The sequence below is a fragment of the Schistosoma haematobium genome, chromosome ZW, assembly GCF_000699445.3.
Source record: "Schistosoma haematobium chromosome ZW, whole genome shotgun sequence".
NCBI lineage: Eukaryota > Metazoa > Platyhelminthes > Trematoda > Strigeidida > Schistosomatidae > Schistosoma > Schistosoma haematobium.
This window is the reverse complement of record NC_067195.1, coordinates 16,029,504-16,046,765: the sequence shown is the minus strand read 5'-3', so window position 1 is coordinate 16,046,765 and position 17,262 is coordinate 16,029,504. Positions and strand designations below refer to the sequence as shown.

Below are 17,262 nucleotides of genomic sequence, written 5' to 3'. Positions count from 1 at the left end.
CACCGTGGAAGGGTTCTTCTGGAGGTGTCTGAAAAGGAAATCGGATTAGAGGTGGTCTTAGTGACCTGAGAGCCTGACCGCAGCGCCCAAGGGACAACTGCTTGAGGTCGGTCACACACGACCTTTTTATGGGTAATTTTCGTGTTAGCTCCGTACTTGCTGAGACCTTACCGCTGGAAACGGATATCCGTGGGATAAGGCGAGGTGTACATTTTTAGGGTCGACCTTTTCTAACCCCACCCCTCCTTGTGGGAAGGCAGCATCGCTGTCACGCTGGCTGTCTGAAGGAAACACCTTACTGCTGTCACACCTCTGTACAGTCAGCAGTACGACTTCGCCTTCGGACCTTGGGTTTGTTGCTTTTAGTCTTACTGCTCTTTAACCGACCTGTCTGACATGGTAGGACCTCGAGGAACGGCTGTTCCAGCCAGTATAGCTCGGTTGGTTCATCACGATAGGCAAGCCCGACCACCACGTCAAGGTAGCAACAAACGGTCGGGGTAACTATACTAAAGTAGATAAGTACTTTGATGTGGTACAACTTATGTTGACAGAAATCGGATAAGTTGCTTAGTACTAGGTCATATACAAGTCACAAATGATGTGATTAAATGCGAGGCCCTTTATTAACATATCGATTATGATTATTTTTGTGACGAAGCTCAGGCTACATTTCCGACCGAGACACTGAGACTACTTAACTTCCGATGCTGAGATCTTTACGAATATAATTCACCCAACGACTTCCATGCTTAACAGTTCAACAACAACTTGCTATGTACTAATTTGGCTGAAATCTGATTTCTTCTTGGGAACCTCTTTTACTAATTATCTGATCGTAAAGCCCTTAAATGCCCTGGTACGGCCGAGAGTGGGGAGAGTCCGCTCTCCCTCTCGAAATGCTCTCACATGGCCATGCTTATATAGCCTCTGCCAGGGAAGTCCTACTCACTGTCTTCTCGTGATGAGGGTGTTGTTTACGAAAGTGAGAGGACGAAAAGTGAATGTCCGGCGCTTTAACCGGGTTGGTGAACATGGAAAGCCCACCTAGGGTAGTTGGAAAACTATGATTCCAAACCAATGGTGCACATGGGCTCCAGTATCCTGAAGGAACAAGTGGCGTATGAACCAATTGTTGGTCACCGGCTACCATAGGACTGCATCTCCTTCCGATACTCCACTGCCTTGTGGATCAGACCTTCAGATCGAAGGCTCCGGGTGTGGCCCCTTAAGAAAACCACCTGCTTCGGTTTGGGCACCCGAGCAGTATCACAGCCCTCACACAATTTAAATGAGATTTGTTTGGCTCATATGTATTTGGTGCCTCCTTGTACCAATATCTATGTGTTCAAATAATAATAATAATAATAACAATAATGATAATAATAACAATAATGATAATAATAACAATAATAATCGTAAGATACAGAAAGCTAAGTTGCATAGATGGGCTGATATTACGATAGTATTCACTAGAAGGATGGGCTTATTACCACACATTTGATAATATGGAATGTTCAACTTTATCGTAGACATGCTTTTGGAGATGACACTTTCCTCATCTAAATTTCCAGGGGTTGAACTTTAACCGGGAGATTCACTTGCTGACTTAGAATATGCCGATGACATAGTTCTATTTGGTGAAGACGCTGACAAAATGCAGTCTTCTGACTACTATGAGCAACAATGCAAGCATGTTCGGGATGCGATTCTCTCCCTCGAAATGCAAAATGTTGCTTCAGGATTGGGTTACATGGACACCCGAACTAGTGATAGGGAGTGAAGTAGTTGAGTGTGTCGACCGCTTCACTTATCTTGGAAGTCTCATCAGCCCTTGTGGTCTGGTGTGTGACGAAATCTCAGCACGGATACAGAAGGCTCGACTAGCTTTTGCCAACTTGCGTCATTTATGGCGTAGGCGAGATAACCGTCTATCAACCAAAGGACGGGTTTACTGCGCAGCAGTTCGTTCCGTCCTACTTTACGGCAGTGAAACATGGCCGGTAAGAGTAGAGGATATCCGTAGGTTACTAGTATTTGATCATAGGTGTCTTTGAAACATTGCTCGTATATCCTAGGAGCATCGAGTAAGTAATGCAGTTGTTAGGAAACGGGTACTAGGTAAGGATGGCAAATCGATTGATGAAGTGGTGAAACTTCATCAGTTGAGATGGCTGGGACACGTGTTACGTATGCCCAACCACCGACTGCCCCAACGTGCAATGTTTTATGGTGTAGGAGCAGATTGGAAGAAAGTTAGGGGTGGCCAGACCAAAACATGGCATAAATCCATGAAGTCACTGACAAGTGGACTGAGTCATGTTGGTAGGTGTAGACTACATGGTTAGGGACCGCGAGATGATAGCGACCGATGGCTAGAAACCCTGAATGACATGGCTCAAAATCGTTTGCAATGGAGCAGGTGCATCCACTCTTTGTGTTCTTCCAAATTCTAATCTCCTGAATTCTTCATATCCCTTGTTTCCTCTTTCCAAATTTGTTTCATTGGATTATACTCCTTGAATAACATCTTTAAACCCTAGTGTTTTCGATTACTGCTTATACTCTTACCACCTCTACCACTATGGGATTTGAATCGACAACTGCATCTCTGTGCTAATGTGGAATGGCAACTTGAACTGATGTACGTACGTACGAAGTTCTACGTTGTTACTGCTTGATATGGAATGTTCAGAATTCCTTAAGTGGTTAACATAGACTTACTCATTTGGACAAGTAGAATCCAGAACTGAAGAAATTTCACTTGAACTTGCCTGAGAACAATTTATATCTAGTTGAAATAATCAATTATTATCTACCATAAAAATCTCACCTTGGAAATAAAAGTCTGGTTTGTAATAAAATGGTCCTAATAACGATTTGAAATCATCGTCTGTATCTAGCATACTTTCGGCTCTACACAACAATTCCACCCCACATATGTCTACACACTTTTTTGTAGAGTTTAAAAGACTTTTAGCTCTACTTTTATCTCCTGGAAATTCTAATGAGCTGATAATAATCAGATACTTACCTTGTTTAGAATAATAATAAGCTACAGCCGCAATCAACTGTGGATTTCGACGTCCATTTATAGAACATAAGCTCAGAAATGCAGGACCGCAGTCCGAATTCCTAAGTTTAAATTATAACTAAAATAAATAACTTACTCATATGATGCTAAAACTGCTGTTCTGATAAAAATTGTAAGATAAATTTCATCTGACCAATCCACCTCTAATGACTAGCATACAAACGTATATATATTGTTGATGTATTAACTTACATCTATAGCACTTTTGTATAAATTTAAAAGTATGTTATTCGCTGTTGACTCTCGATCCAATGATCTAACTTTTCTTTCCATATGATTGAGAAAACTAAACCAATCATTACGAGATTTTATATTTTTAGGGTCTTTAGAAGATGGAAATGAAAATAAGCAACTTACAAGCTTTGAAAATTGCTATCTGCAAATCTCGCGATACATTTGGAAGTAGCATCATAGGCTAATTGACTTGCTACTGTAGTGAACGGAGTGAAAAAATATTTATTTTTAGTTTAGACCTGTAATAAGAAGTTTAACGTGTGATCTCAAAAGAAAAATATATTATACAAGTTTATCAATCGAGTACTTGAGCAGTCATTCAAAAATTGTGACTAGGTTCGAGTAGTCAAACCAAATTAGAAGAGTAAAGAATCGAAAAGACTAATATAAAACGAAATATAATACTAGAGTATATGATATATATATATATATATATATATATATATATATATATGCACCTTATCACATAGCTCAAAAAATAGTCAATGATAAGACAGACTAGTGACACTTCGGTTTGGCCATCTATAACAGTCTTCTAATATAATTCGGCGTCGCCAGTACACTGAGGTATGTAATGGCTAAGCATGCGTAACAAGTGAGCACAGACCTAAATTTACGCTGCTTACAACACATTGAGGGAACAGTATTAAAAGTGTACTAAATGTTACTTTATTTAACAATGGTTTTACATTGCATTCGAAACAAGTTACCATATGGAATAAGACAAACAACTTTTGTGAATGAAGAGCGTTATCTCTTTTGTGTCAAGTCTGCGACGATAATAGAAGCGTTAAGTTTAGCAAAACTAAACTATGATAACAATCAAATCGATAACCCAGTAGAACATAAAGTTTAAAATACCATAAGAACAAAGTAGTACGAGAGACTCCAAATAAAATCATAACTGAACCACAAAAGGGAAAATAAACTAGCGATGACATTGTAAATGGTAGAATGGAGCTTCAACATCACAGAGCACATGGCCACGTCTCAAACAGCAGAACCAAGATCAGAAACATAACGCACACAGTGGGACGAAAGGATATGTACGGCCTCGAACGACTCTACAAGTAGAATGCCAAACGGTTGTTGGGTTCGAAACGAATAAATGTGAAAGTTAGGAGTAAGGGAGTAAATCTACGTTTAGTGTTTTATTCACGAACTGACATTACGTCTACGAAAAGAATACTTTTTAGCCATAATAGTTTCATTTTCGAGTTCATGTAAGGCTGGTAACATGTTGTTGAGAGCTATCTTGAATTCTTTGTCTGTTAATATCTCGAAAGAAGGCCGTATTAAACCTTTTTAATGGTGTTTCTCTGATTGTCCAGTGCTTCAATCTCACCTTGGCCACAACCAGGTGGTGATCTAAAGCTATGTCCTCTCCTCTCTTGGTTCTCACGTCTTCCATTGACCTGGATTTTTAAGTGATACAAATATGATCTATCCGGTTCTCCGTAGTGTATTACAGTGAGACCCATATAGCTTTGTCTATGCGTTCGTGGGGAAATATAGTGCTACCCATAAAAATTTTGTTGAAAGCACATAGATTTGCAAATCTCTCGCCATTCTCGTCCCTTCCTTCCAGTCCATGTCGTCCCGTGATATCTTCATACTTGATGTTATCTATTCCGGCTATGAAGGTTAGATCTCCCATCAGGATGGTCAGATCCTTTCCCAGGTACTTCTGTACGACCGACTGCAGCCTCTCATAAAACTGGCTTTTATCGTCTTTCTTGCTATCATTGTTAGTGGTATAACGGATGGTTTACAATATTTTTTCCTCCCATACGTATATTACAATAATACGTTAATAATCACGTTATACCAAAATCAGGATTCGCGACTCAAAATAGAGAACCAGATTAAAACTAGAGAATACCTTATTCAATACAATGACAAGCGATCACACAGTGATTCTCGAGTGGAAATCCATGATAAAAGGAAAATCACATATTTAATAGACTGTGGTTGTTTGTCCATGTTCAACGATTAACCCTACCCATACTTTCACTACCACACATCAGTTAGGTGAATAGAACTGGGTAACATCCACTGTGATCCCCTTTGTCTTGATGATATTTCGATTACCCTGGACTCATGAGATTCCCAACCCATAAGTGCTCGTGCTTCTTTCGACAGGATCAGCACAACTGCTCGTGTGAGAAGCATTTTCTTCTTCATGACCAGAGTACAACAGCATTTTCCGAATCTATGCTTTTCTGTCCAGCTTGGGTCTAATGGATTTTATTTAATCCGAGCATCGTCAATTTGTATCTTCTCGTCTCCGTAGCTATTCGAATAGTCCGCCCGATCTCCCACGATGCCCGGACATTCCAAGTACCTACATTAAATGTTGCTCTGGTTGTCAGAAGGGACATAAGCTTCGTGACTTCCGGAGAATTTCGGCTTTTACCATGAGGTGTAATTTTTCTTAGTGGAAACCCTCCAACTCCCATAGCAGAGTTTAAATGGTTCAAATTGTCTTTTTCCGCCTGTAGACCTGGGGTTAATGACAGATTTAAACCCAGGCAAAGGAGGGTTGGGCATAGGATCAGCAACCCGTGCAGTAGAAAGAAACCTCGATAAAAAGCGTTAGGGTACCGCTTAGGAAACCTAAATTTAAAGACTAATAAAAGCAAATCTTTTATATAGACGAAAACGTTCAGTGGAAAACAAGAGACCATCGCTTAATAGTTCCAAAAGTAGGCGAACAAACTAACGCGAACCAAAAGACATTTATGTAAAAAATGGATTTAAGAACCAACAAATAACATTTGAGGATTTAGGAAAACCCTTGACATTGATTCATATACGGGCTAGTCATTCTAAACAAGTCATCAACGACCGGATATTTGCAATCTACAAGTAGTCCTTACCAAAAGTAATAGTGGAGTGATGTGCTAATAACCAATATATTCGCCATATTCTGGGGCAAAATATGGTATAATAAGGTGAGTAACAACTTTGAGTTGCTCAATCTCAAGGTTTTTGTTAGTTAAGATTTGGAGATGAATGGATTGGTTGCCTTCGTCGACTATCTTACACTCGTTAATAAAGCTGTAAACATAGTGAGGTTAGACGCAGGGTATTAGGGAATGATGGTAAATCAGTTGATGAGGTTGTGAATCTTCATCGACTGAGATGGTTGGGCCACGTGTTACGTATGCCCGAACACCGATTACCACGACTCCTAGTCTTAGCCATGTTGGTAGATGCAGACTACTTTGTTGGGGTCCGCGTGACTATCGTAACCAATGGTTGGAGACTGTGGGTGAAATGGCTCAGAATCGATCACAATGACGTCGGTGTATACACTCTCTTTCTTCCCTTAAACTAAGAGATTGAAATCGCTTCATATCTTTCTTTATACGAACTAATTCCTTCTTCATGTACTATATCCTTATTGCAATCTTTCTTTTATATATTACCACCTCTGGATTAACTACTTTTATGAATCCGGTGTCCATCTTGTTGTGTTAATGAGGTATGGCAACTTGGACCGATGCATATATGTGCCTGGTCATACGTTGTAGCTGAATGACTGACTGACTAACCCTCAAAATATTAACTTACAACCCAAGTAAAGTACGCTGAACGCCAAGTTTTGGCGCGATGCTTTTACAAAGGATTTTATCATAGTCGAAGAACGACAATATCCTAAGTAATAATATCCAACCAAATAATCTAAATGTGATACCATTTTCATACGTTTGGAGTACACCAGGGCGATTGTCAACAACAAACATTATTGATGAAAAACCGATTTTTGTCGGCACTAATGACAGGTTTGCAGAAGTTCTAACACGAAAGTCTGTAAAATTGCAAAACTTCCTGTAGGATCTATAGCATTTCATAGTATTGTTTAGATTAAATTATTAGATGTACCCTAGCGATTAAGGAAAACAGATTATACGTACACGGCCAGCTAATTATGTGAATATGGGTGATGGCCAAGTTGAAAACTTCTACCAGTATCGGTAGTTTTCGAGAACACTTGTAATTACGTGTGAGTATTAACCCACATTTCCTGACAAATACAAACCTACCAACGTCTCAATTCGGAGTAAATTTTCTGTCCCATACAACGGGAATATTTTGAATGGAAGCCAAAGGCCAACGGGCATTTTAGATGTTGTTGCATTCCCTCAGATGGATTTTTTCACAAAATCGACTAATTTTTCCTCGAAGTTCAAATGGTTGTGGACGGAATAGAAGTTTTCGCTTAACGGGCTTCCGTATCTAGTATCAAAAAGAGCACCCTTGAACTAGGCGAAAAATAATGTCCGTATCTAAGTAAACGAACGGAAATATGGACACGTTGTAGTGAACAGTGTCGGTCTTATCTAATAAAATATATTTCATGAAATTACTCGAAATAATTCCATGTATACGGAGCTGCTTGTGGAGCTATGCAGCAGTCACAACAAATTTAAGGAATGTGAAATGATATCAGTGTTCCATGACACAACATAGGAGAATCAAATAAAATATCGGATTTATTGCAATGGAAAAACACAGAGCACTTCACAAAGGAGGAGAAAACAAAATACCCTGAAATCCACAACTAGCGCTGAAACTTAGGTCGCGGGAGTCGTGATACGTTTAAACAATGGTTCCATCGGTTGTGAATGAGACAGAAAAAGCTTCCACTTAATGAGACTTGTTTCTAGTAGCGACGGGTCACTGAAGCCTTGCGGCAGGCATCTCGGTGTATAATACGAACAGAATTATTGTAGATGGACAGTAGATTCAAGTTTAAATCCTATCCATGTGTTATGTTGAGCATCCATCAGAAATAAACGTCTTGTGTCATAGAAGATTATTCTCCTCAACATATCTTCATGGAACGCAATATAAGCTGCCTTCATCTTCAGGATTAACTACACTGTGGATACAGCCATAGTAAAACCAACTCTTGGTTTTAGACGAAGATAGCTTGGCGTTATCATCAAAGAACTAATTTTAGCACCTCAAAACTCAAGGAGGATCTCAATTTGTTAGACGCTTTTCTCGCTAGTGGAACGGAAGACAATCCTTGAGAACAAGTACGCAGACCGAGGACAAAATGGGAGATGTGTCTATGACCAAATTATTTACAAATAGGCATCAGCTCGGTTTTTCTTGCAAGATTACGGAAATGAGTGTGGTTCCATTATTTGTCAGCAAGAAGTTGGACTTGTAACAGCTCAGGTTGGTTGGTCAAGAGTTCACCTCAAACAACCAAGCATATGTCAAAACAGTATAGTGAGATTTAGATGGTGGTTGGAGGTAGTCAACAGGAAAACCTGGACCCAGGTTTCGTGCTACTTGGCACTCGTCAGCAAGGTGTACCTGTAATCTTGAGGGAACTAGTGCTCCCTGGCGGATTTGATCTCGTGTCATCCAGCTTCACAGTCAGAGACGTTACCACTGAGCTATCCGAGCCGCGACTGACCTCCTGTAGGACTGAGATGTGATCACAATTGATTGATCACTGGGTGGTTATCAGTGTCATGCTTGCCTAGTCCTTATTAGTGCAGATCGAATGCTATCGATCATGTTGCAATGTGGTCACCAGTCCAGGTGATTCGACACTGCGGGCACTACATTTTACAGGACTGAATTAGGTAGAAAATACAGTAACTTCGTTTGTACTGATCTTATTGTCATTTGATCGGTGACTGATCGAGTAAATAATGTGCGTTACTAGGACTGACCAGTTATCATATGAATTCAACTAATGGTGATAACATTGGTGTTACACTTGTGTCAGTTTAAACATTTATATCAAACATTATGTCAAATAGAAAGTTATTCAAGATTATATAGTGTGAATTCTGGATTCCACAGTAAAATCAATGAACCTGGAAAAGAGGATTTTTCAGCGACGCTGCTCAATTTAAGTAATGAATTTTCTATACAACAACGTAGAAAGAACAACCACATCAACTTTTCAACACAACTCCATAGCACTTGGTTCAATTTTTTGTCAATATCAAGCGACCAATCAAAATGAAAGAAACAGTGCACAGAATGTTACATCCGTAAGCGTTGGCTAAACTGTCGCAACAAAATATGTAAACTACGCAACCAAAATATAACTTTATAAAACACATTACTTCGCAATTCGACAGAAAATTTATTATAGTAAAGGCCTCAATAGTAGCTGCCTGTAAACCGAAAGCTCCTATATTTTGTTTTAGTTTTAGCTTATGTTAAGCCTCGGAATTCCGGATAGCTGTTCTTTGTTCTTCCAGCATATCGGAGTCAACTTTGAAACACGAACATATAGCTAAAACACAAATGCCCTGTTTTTGGCACTCTACAGCTACGTGGGCACGACCATGATTCTATCGCGGAAGTCTGCACATGATCCAGACATTTCGAAGGAAACCAGTCATTTGCTGTTCCAAACAACCAATATACGTGATTTAAAAATGATGGACCATGTTTGTTATAAAAAAGGCGAAGTAAATCTCTCTATCGGTTCTCTATGAATCATATGAAATTTAAATTGCTTCGTCCTAACATCTCTGGTGTTTTCGCACACCGTTCTTTAAGCGTGAAAAGATTAAAACATGGTTCTTGCTCACTGGTGCGTCGCTTTTAACGGCAGAGTCGATGGATGTAATACAATCCAATAAAAACTTTACAGTTTCCATTATGATTGACATTACAAATTTTGATTTAACAACTATACATACTGGATCTGATTTCTCTTCATATTTGGACCAAGTAAACGTGATCAGACATTCCTTTCAATGGTATCTCTTAGAATACTTTCAAAACGTTTAAAGTTGTATCAATTATATTGGCAAATTACCTTTGCTTGCTCCTCCGTTTTTGTGTCATAAATTTTATTCATGAATTACTCTGTATACCGAAATTTATTCAACTGTTCCAAAGAACACTTGAGATATATGATTAGCTATTCAGTCATGAAATTCAACGATTGAACTGTTATCGGCCTTTCATCAGTTAGACGAAGTGAGTTTCGGACACATTGTGACGATTGGAACGCATACACTTAACGCCGGTTAATGGTTAACGCGTTTCTGTGGAAACATTCATCTGTAGATTTCTACGTAAGGATCCACTCGACAACCCACCAAATCCATATTTATAATGAAAATACTCGGAAAGTTTTCTTTGGGCCTATCAATTATATATCAACTCCCTTATCATACAGGTACCGTATAATTATTTGCTTCTGTTGATAAAATTCCATCCGGTTGAAGAGTCTAGAAGGTGAAAATCACTTCCATTGACTATCCCACGGTGCATTTCAGGTTAGGCTAGTCACAACAGAACTTGAAACCGAGCAACCATTACCTATACAGACGTTTGCAATAGAATGAACCAATTTATTTACATTGAGTATAACGCCATGAGGTTTCGTCTTTCATGTCAGTCGTGTGAAATATGAAGTAGACCTAAAAAGTATATGGACGTAATATGTATTTCCTCGTCTCTATGTCAAGTCCAAGTTTATGCAGAGTCGAAACATTAGGGGGTCAACGTTATATTAAGAGTGCAGTCGATGTGTTGGGAAAGCGTTTGAACTTTGCTGGTTATTTGTTGCGAGAGATGCGTAGCACAGCGTGCTCATTCGTAATCTGGTGAGGTTGATTGACCGAGCTAAGACTCTTCAATAACTTTATTCTCATACGCTGAACATGCTCGTTTGTGCTAGTATCCTTAATAAGACATGGATTGGTTGCTTGGACACAGTATTCTAGGTATGATCTTGCATAGATGGAATGTAAAATCCGACACGTCCTCGTCAACGCATTTGAATGCTCAGTGAGGTGACAACAACTCTCGAAAAATTTTGGTGGCTGCTGGGTTGAAACACTTAGTTGTATTTAAGTCATGACTTACTGTCACCCATAAGTCATTGTACTCCCGCAAGTATGGAATAGACACACCGTTGATAGTATACTGGCAAATATTGACGTGTCCAATGTGCATTAGCACAATCTTTCCAGAATTATTTTCTAAGCCATAACTTTGGGGCAATCTAACTAATTCGTCTAAGTCAGCTTGGAGACCAAAATGATCAACCTCACTACTTATTGTTCTCCAGATATTAACATCATCTACCAATAATGTTGTCAATGACTTGGGCAGTCGCGGTAATTCACTGAGATAGAGAAGATGGAAGACCTGAAATTATGTCTTAGGTATACCGCTTTTGGCCGATTCAGGTAGTGTCTTATTCACCCTCTCCTCTGTCATCGGCCACGGAGGAGGTTCATATTCATTCACTTACAGCACCTGTTGTCCTGAAACTCAAAACTTTCTCTATAAACCCTAAGTGAGAAACGTTACTTACTTACTTACGCCTGTTACTCCTAATGGAGCATAGGCCGCTGACCAACATTCTCCAAATCACTCTGTCCTGGACCTTCTTTTCTAGTTCCATCCAATCCTTGTTCATTTTTCTCATGTCTATTATCATTTCTCGGCGTAATGTGTTCTTTGGTCTTCCTCTTTTCCTTTGACCTTCAGGATTCCATGTGAGGGCTTGTCTTGTGACGCAGTTGGGTGCTTTCCTCAATGTGTGTCCTATCCACTTCCAGCGCTTCTTCCTGATTTCTTCCTCCACTGGGATCTGGTTTGTTCTCTCCCACAGTACGTTGTTGCCAATAGTGTCCGGCCAACGGATCTGAAGTATTTAGCGTAGACAACTGTTAATAAACACCTGTATTTTCTGGATGATGGCTTTCGTAGTTCTCCAGGTTTCTGTCCTATACAGTAGAACTGTCTTGACATTTGTATTGAAAATCCTGACCTTGGTGTTGGTTGACAGTTGCTTTGAGTTCCAGATGTTCCTCAGTTGTAAATATGCTGCTCTTGCTTTGCCGATCCGCGCTTTCACATCTGCATCAGATCCACCCTGTTCATCAATGATGCTGCCCAAATACGTAAAGGTTTTTACATCTTCCAAATCTCCGCCAATTTTGATTGGATTGGTGCATTCTGTGTTGTATCGGAGAACCTTGCTTTTTCCTTTGTGCATATTGAGACCTACTGCTGCTGAGGCTGCTGCCACACTGTTCGTCTTCTCCTGCATCTGTTGTTGCGTTTGGGATAGTAGGGCCAGATCGTCTGCGAAGTCTAGATCATCCAACTGCATCTTAGATGTCCATTGTATCCCGCGCTTCCCTTCAGACGTTGACGTCTTGGAAGGCTCTCTCGGTGTCCCACATTGTGCGAACATTCCATGTACCTAAATAAATGGTCGCTCTGGTTGTCAGAAGGGGAATCGGCCTCGTAACTTCCGAACGAATTCGGCTTTTATCACGAGGCGTTATAATTCTTCTAAATGAAGACCTGACTCCCAGGGCAGAGTTTAAAAGGTTTGAATAATTTTTTCTGGTTAGCGTTTTTTTAGCGAGTTTGTTTTCTACGGGATGGGGACGCTAACTCCATGCCTAACCCTCCTCCTTTATCCGGGCTTGGGACCGGCAGTAGCCTTCGGAGGGACTCCAGGCGGAGTTCTAAGTGAGAAAGCTAATCAAATAATGTGCTAAAATATATGATTGTTACAACGACAGAAAAACAGTTATCTTGAACTGCAGTACAATCCTTTCTCACAGTTAGTAAGTTTACCAGGCATGAATCCTTAATATTAAACCCGTTCTGCTCGGTAGTTAACAGATGGAGTGGTACTGTGTGGGTTGTAGTTCAGACCAAATTGTTTTATAAAATAATCTAATTGCTATGCTGGTTAAACTGTGAGGTCAGTAGGTAGACACGATCTGTCTCTTTTCATACTTAAATATAAAACTAACTAGAGTCACTCCAGCCTCAAGGGATTTGAGTGTGGGAAACGTACTCATTGAGTAGCATTGCGAGCGGCCGTGAGATTTGATGACGTTCATGTATGTAAAACACCAGAACCCGGGATCATATAAGGTCTGACGTTAATGATCAATCAAAGAACAGTTTATTCAGTTATTTATACAAATCCCATAGATGGTATATCACAGGTATGGTTATCACAAGCATTATTAACAACACTAGCGGAGTAGGCTTCAAGGAAATCGTTTGATAGTCTCAAATTTTGGTGGAGTTTTGTTCTCTGAGCTGGATGGTTTGATCGTGGAGCTTTCATCGTTCTTCTGAACGACATCATCAGCACAAACTTCAGATAGGAGCGAAGTGTTCGAATTTATCCATATGTGTTTCACAGCTTGTTCTGTGCACCTCGATGTTGATCGGTTCTTATTGACCTTAAATTTGTAATTGTTTACTTCTTTGTTTTGGTTGTGTCTCCCATTGGTTTGATTTTTGTTCCTATATTTGTGCATGATTTTTCTGATTGGTTGGTAAATTGGATTGATTTCAATATGCTTGTTGATTGCTGATTGACCTGAGTGCCAGGCTTCTGAAAATTCTCTGGTGTTTTTGGAGTTTCCTCTGTCTAAGATTTCCACATTTTTCCAATCGAATGAGTGTCCTTAGTTGTCCACGTGTATTGATATAAGTGAAGAGATATCACGGCGTTTGACTGCTAATTGATGTTCATATAGGCGTAGGTGGAGGGGGCGTCCGCTTTTTCCGATGTAGTGTTGCTGACCATCTTTGGTAAATGGTGCGACATCTTCCCATGATCTTGCAATATACATTCCGGACTTTTCAGTATTTACGCTTGAACGATCTGTGGCTTTTTGATAAATACAAATATAGTGCAGTGGTAGGAGAACATTCTACATCTGCGATAAGAAACGTTTTTGTGACAATCATTATATTGCGACTCAACTCATCCACCATTAAACTTACCTTGGATGTTTTATTTCTAAGAGTACGACAATTTATGTAGCACGTATTTCAGGTCTTTTTAGAATAACTCTCCTACTCATGAAAGTTTAGGCAGCATTTGGCTCTAAAAATTCGACTGCTCGAAAGCCCTTATTCTGGCTGTTTGTTTTACTGTAGTGAACAAGGACGAGGGTTGGGACAAGCGAATGCATTTGACACAAAATTACAGGATGTGTTAATAAAATCTAACAATCGCATAGTAAATGCTTCATTTGCAATATGTCCAACAATTGTCTGAAAACGACTCGGACCTCATTATTTCTGCATTTTCTGTTTTCATTCCTTACTGTTCGATCCTCTTGTCTCTCTGATGCCGGACATTCTGTTCACACCTAACATCATATGCTACTTATGTCGATACAAGTACAACACACCACATTACCACTTTGTTTTCACGTATTTAACTCAGTAGGGACATTCTTCTATTTTAATCGCTCTTCGAGATTGGATTCAAGGTTGGATACGCATATTCGAATTGTGAGTTTTCAATATTTTACTCTGCATATCATCCCGTTTGCCACGAATTCCGCTTGCTGACTTCTAGGTCCTTCATATTTGGGTCTCGCCTCTGACCCACTTCCGAATCTCAGTACGCAAGTAACATGCGCTGTTAATACATCTTTTGGCAGTACATAACTGATGGCAAATTCCACTTACTTTAAATTGTGTGCATACCTTTTAGCAAAGTTATTTCCTTTTGACGTCTCCATATTCCAAAATTAAATTAGGAACGGATTTGACCTATTTGAAAGTCGTGTTTGCGGCCTTCGATTGTGTTGTCTATTTCTGGCTCAAAAACTGAGTTTTTCCTTAAATGTTCATGGATCTGAGTCGTTTGACTCGAACAAATTACACGCAAAAGTATTAGAAGTGAGCGAGTTATTTTCAACCACGCTAGGGTTTAGACTTACTCTGGGATATGCTGTAGTATACTGTGACTCAGATTGTGTGTAATGGTAAGAAAATACATACGCAGCATTTTGTTGGACAGTACTGCCACCTATTTGTTTCTTCCCCCTACTGTGTATTTTAACCTTTATACAGATCTCTTCCAACCACACATTATATTTTTCAGTCCTTCGGGTCTAAGCTTTTGTTATGTGACTGTGGTTAAAGAATTACGTTTTGTTACTCGATTTACTGTTGCACGTTTCCGGACTATTGACAGTAAGGTCGTGTTTGACTAAACCAATGATCATGTTGTGATTCGCTGTACGACTGATAACCGCAAAACTGCTTACGGAGGATCTTCCAATGTCCTGCATAGAAAACGGAAGTACTTTTCTATCGATAAGGACGCACCCAACGTTGGCATGAGCTATGACTTTTTAAAATTCGACTGCTTAGAATGCGACACAAATTATGTTGACTTTCTCCATGAACAGGCGAATAATACAAGCCTTAAGACAACGATGCGATCCCCGATAGTTGACGACTTCGACAAAATGTCGCTAATATCCGACTACCTACTCAAAAGGATGTGCACTGATTGAACTGCAAAGCTTTGAAGAACACGCCGAAACCAACGGATCAAAAAACATTCCGTCAGTTTTTTTCTTTTATCCTATTTTTGGTATTAAACAACTATTCTTTTACATTCTCAAAATTCATACCAAAGTGTCGAAAGTAAACAATCAAAAGTTTTTTAATAGTCCCCTGTATGTGTTAACAATATTTTTGTGGAGAACCCAAAAAACGATATTTGATGCTGAAGTCTTTCGCGCAGAGACGTGATGCAAATGAGCATATATGTAAAAAATTTTATTCATAGTTCATGCGGTCTTACGCAACTTTGAGTGTTTTTCGAAGTGAACTCAAACTTTAATAAAAAATGAAAAATCCTCAAAAAAACTCTATGAGTCAAAATTTTCGTTGTACATTTTTGTATTTTTATATAGCAACACAAGCCATATATCACTTCAGAAAGATGACTAGATACTGCTGTGCATAGCAAGCTATTAGGAGAGCGTTTACCGATGGTGAGTTCACTGGGTTTTCAACTTCTGATCGGCCGTCTTAGCGTAACAATATCTGGCTTGTGTATGCGTTGCATTATCTCATCTCTGTGCCACTGTAATTTAATAATTATTCTAGCCACCTTTAACATTTTCCACTAAATCAATCATAGTCGTTACTGATAAGCGAATTTGGTTTTTATGAATAGAGCTATCATATCAGTTGCCTAAAAAGATGTTGAACATGGTTAGGATGAAAAAACAACCGCATCAAGATATTGTGGTACTGTACTGGTGTATTTATTAAACTATCACGTAGTTATTAGTTAAACAAGCGCTCAAAATTAAGAAACTGATCCCACCACTGAAATCAACAACGAGTGAACAGATATTTCTGAAACTCAATATAGTCAGACAACTCGGACACAAACTTCAGAATCGCCTTAAACGAAAAAACCTATTTCTCACCAGCTTATCTCCGAACAGCACTATATTTAGGTGTTCGTGATTGTTTCTGGGTATTTTCATAAAAAAAATTGTCGTGAATCGACAAAATCGACTTGACGCAAACTCGGTTGACAACTTAACGTGTAAGTATCACTAAGTAGTGTCATTTTCTCGTGGTTATCTTTGTCTAGAGCAACTGTTTTCAGTATATATCTCTCTCTCCATTAGTTGCCTGTTTATTAAACACCTTAGAACCTTATCAGTCTAACTGGGGGCATACAATTCATCAGTATAAGCAGTGGAGCAATCCTCCTACAAACCGGAAACACTGTCGTACTAAAACGAGCACTGAAAATGTTTGTGACATCATCATAGACATGCGTTGGGAGTTGTACTCCTCTTGGTCACAGCTTGTCCTCTCATTGATAATCACGTGAGCAACACCCACTGTTCATTATCTTGCAAAGATTGACTTACTCGAAAGCATCGCGCAACATCATGTCACTTGTATTTGTGGCACATAAGCTTAGTTGATCTCAACAACAACAACAGGACGCCACCATACAGAACACAACATATCCGAAAAACTTGAAAAGAGAAGACTCCTCTCCATGATTTTCAATAATGACCGTGAAGATGAAGTTATCTCACCTGCACTAGTCTCTGCAAATGACTAGAACACGTGGATCTCCATAATAAGCTAAAAGTATTCACTTCAGCTTC

The 17,262-nt window shown here is 39.4% G+C and overlaps 1 protein-coding gene across 1 annotated transcript in view; it reads right to left on the bottom strand.

Annotated features, from left to right (window-relative positions):
• MS3_00001094 (uncharacterized protein) overlaps window positions 1–6,527 on the bottom strand; it is a 36,717-nt gene extending 30,190 nt beyond the window's left edge. Inside the window, exons 1-6 of the mRNA XM_051208602.1 lie at window positions 3,452–6,527; window positions 3,287–3,417; window positions 3,171–3,244; window positions 3,035–3,135; window positions 2,834–2,995; window positions 2,725–2,791 (exon numbers count right to left, since the gene is read on the bottom strand). The gene's annotated coding sequence lies outside the window, so the exon portion shown is untranslated. The remainder of the gene's footprint in view (window positions 1–2,724; window positions 2,792–2,833; window positions 2,996–3,034; window positions 3,136–3,170; window positions 3,245–3,286; window positions 3,418–3,451) is intronic.
• Window positions 6,528–17,262: the final 10,735 nt, after the last annotated feature.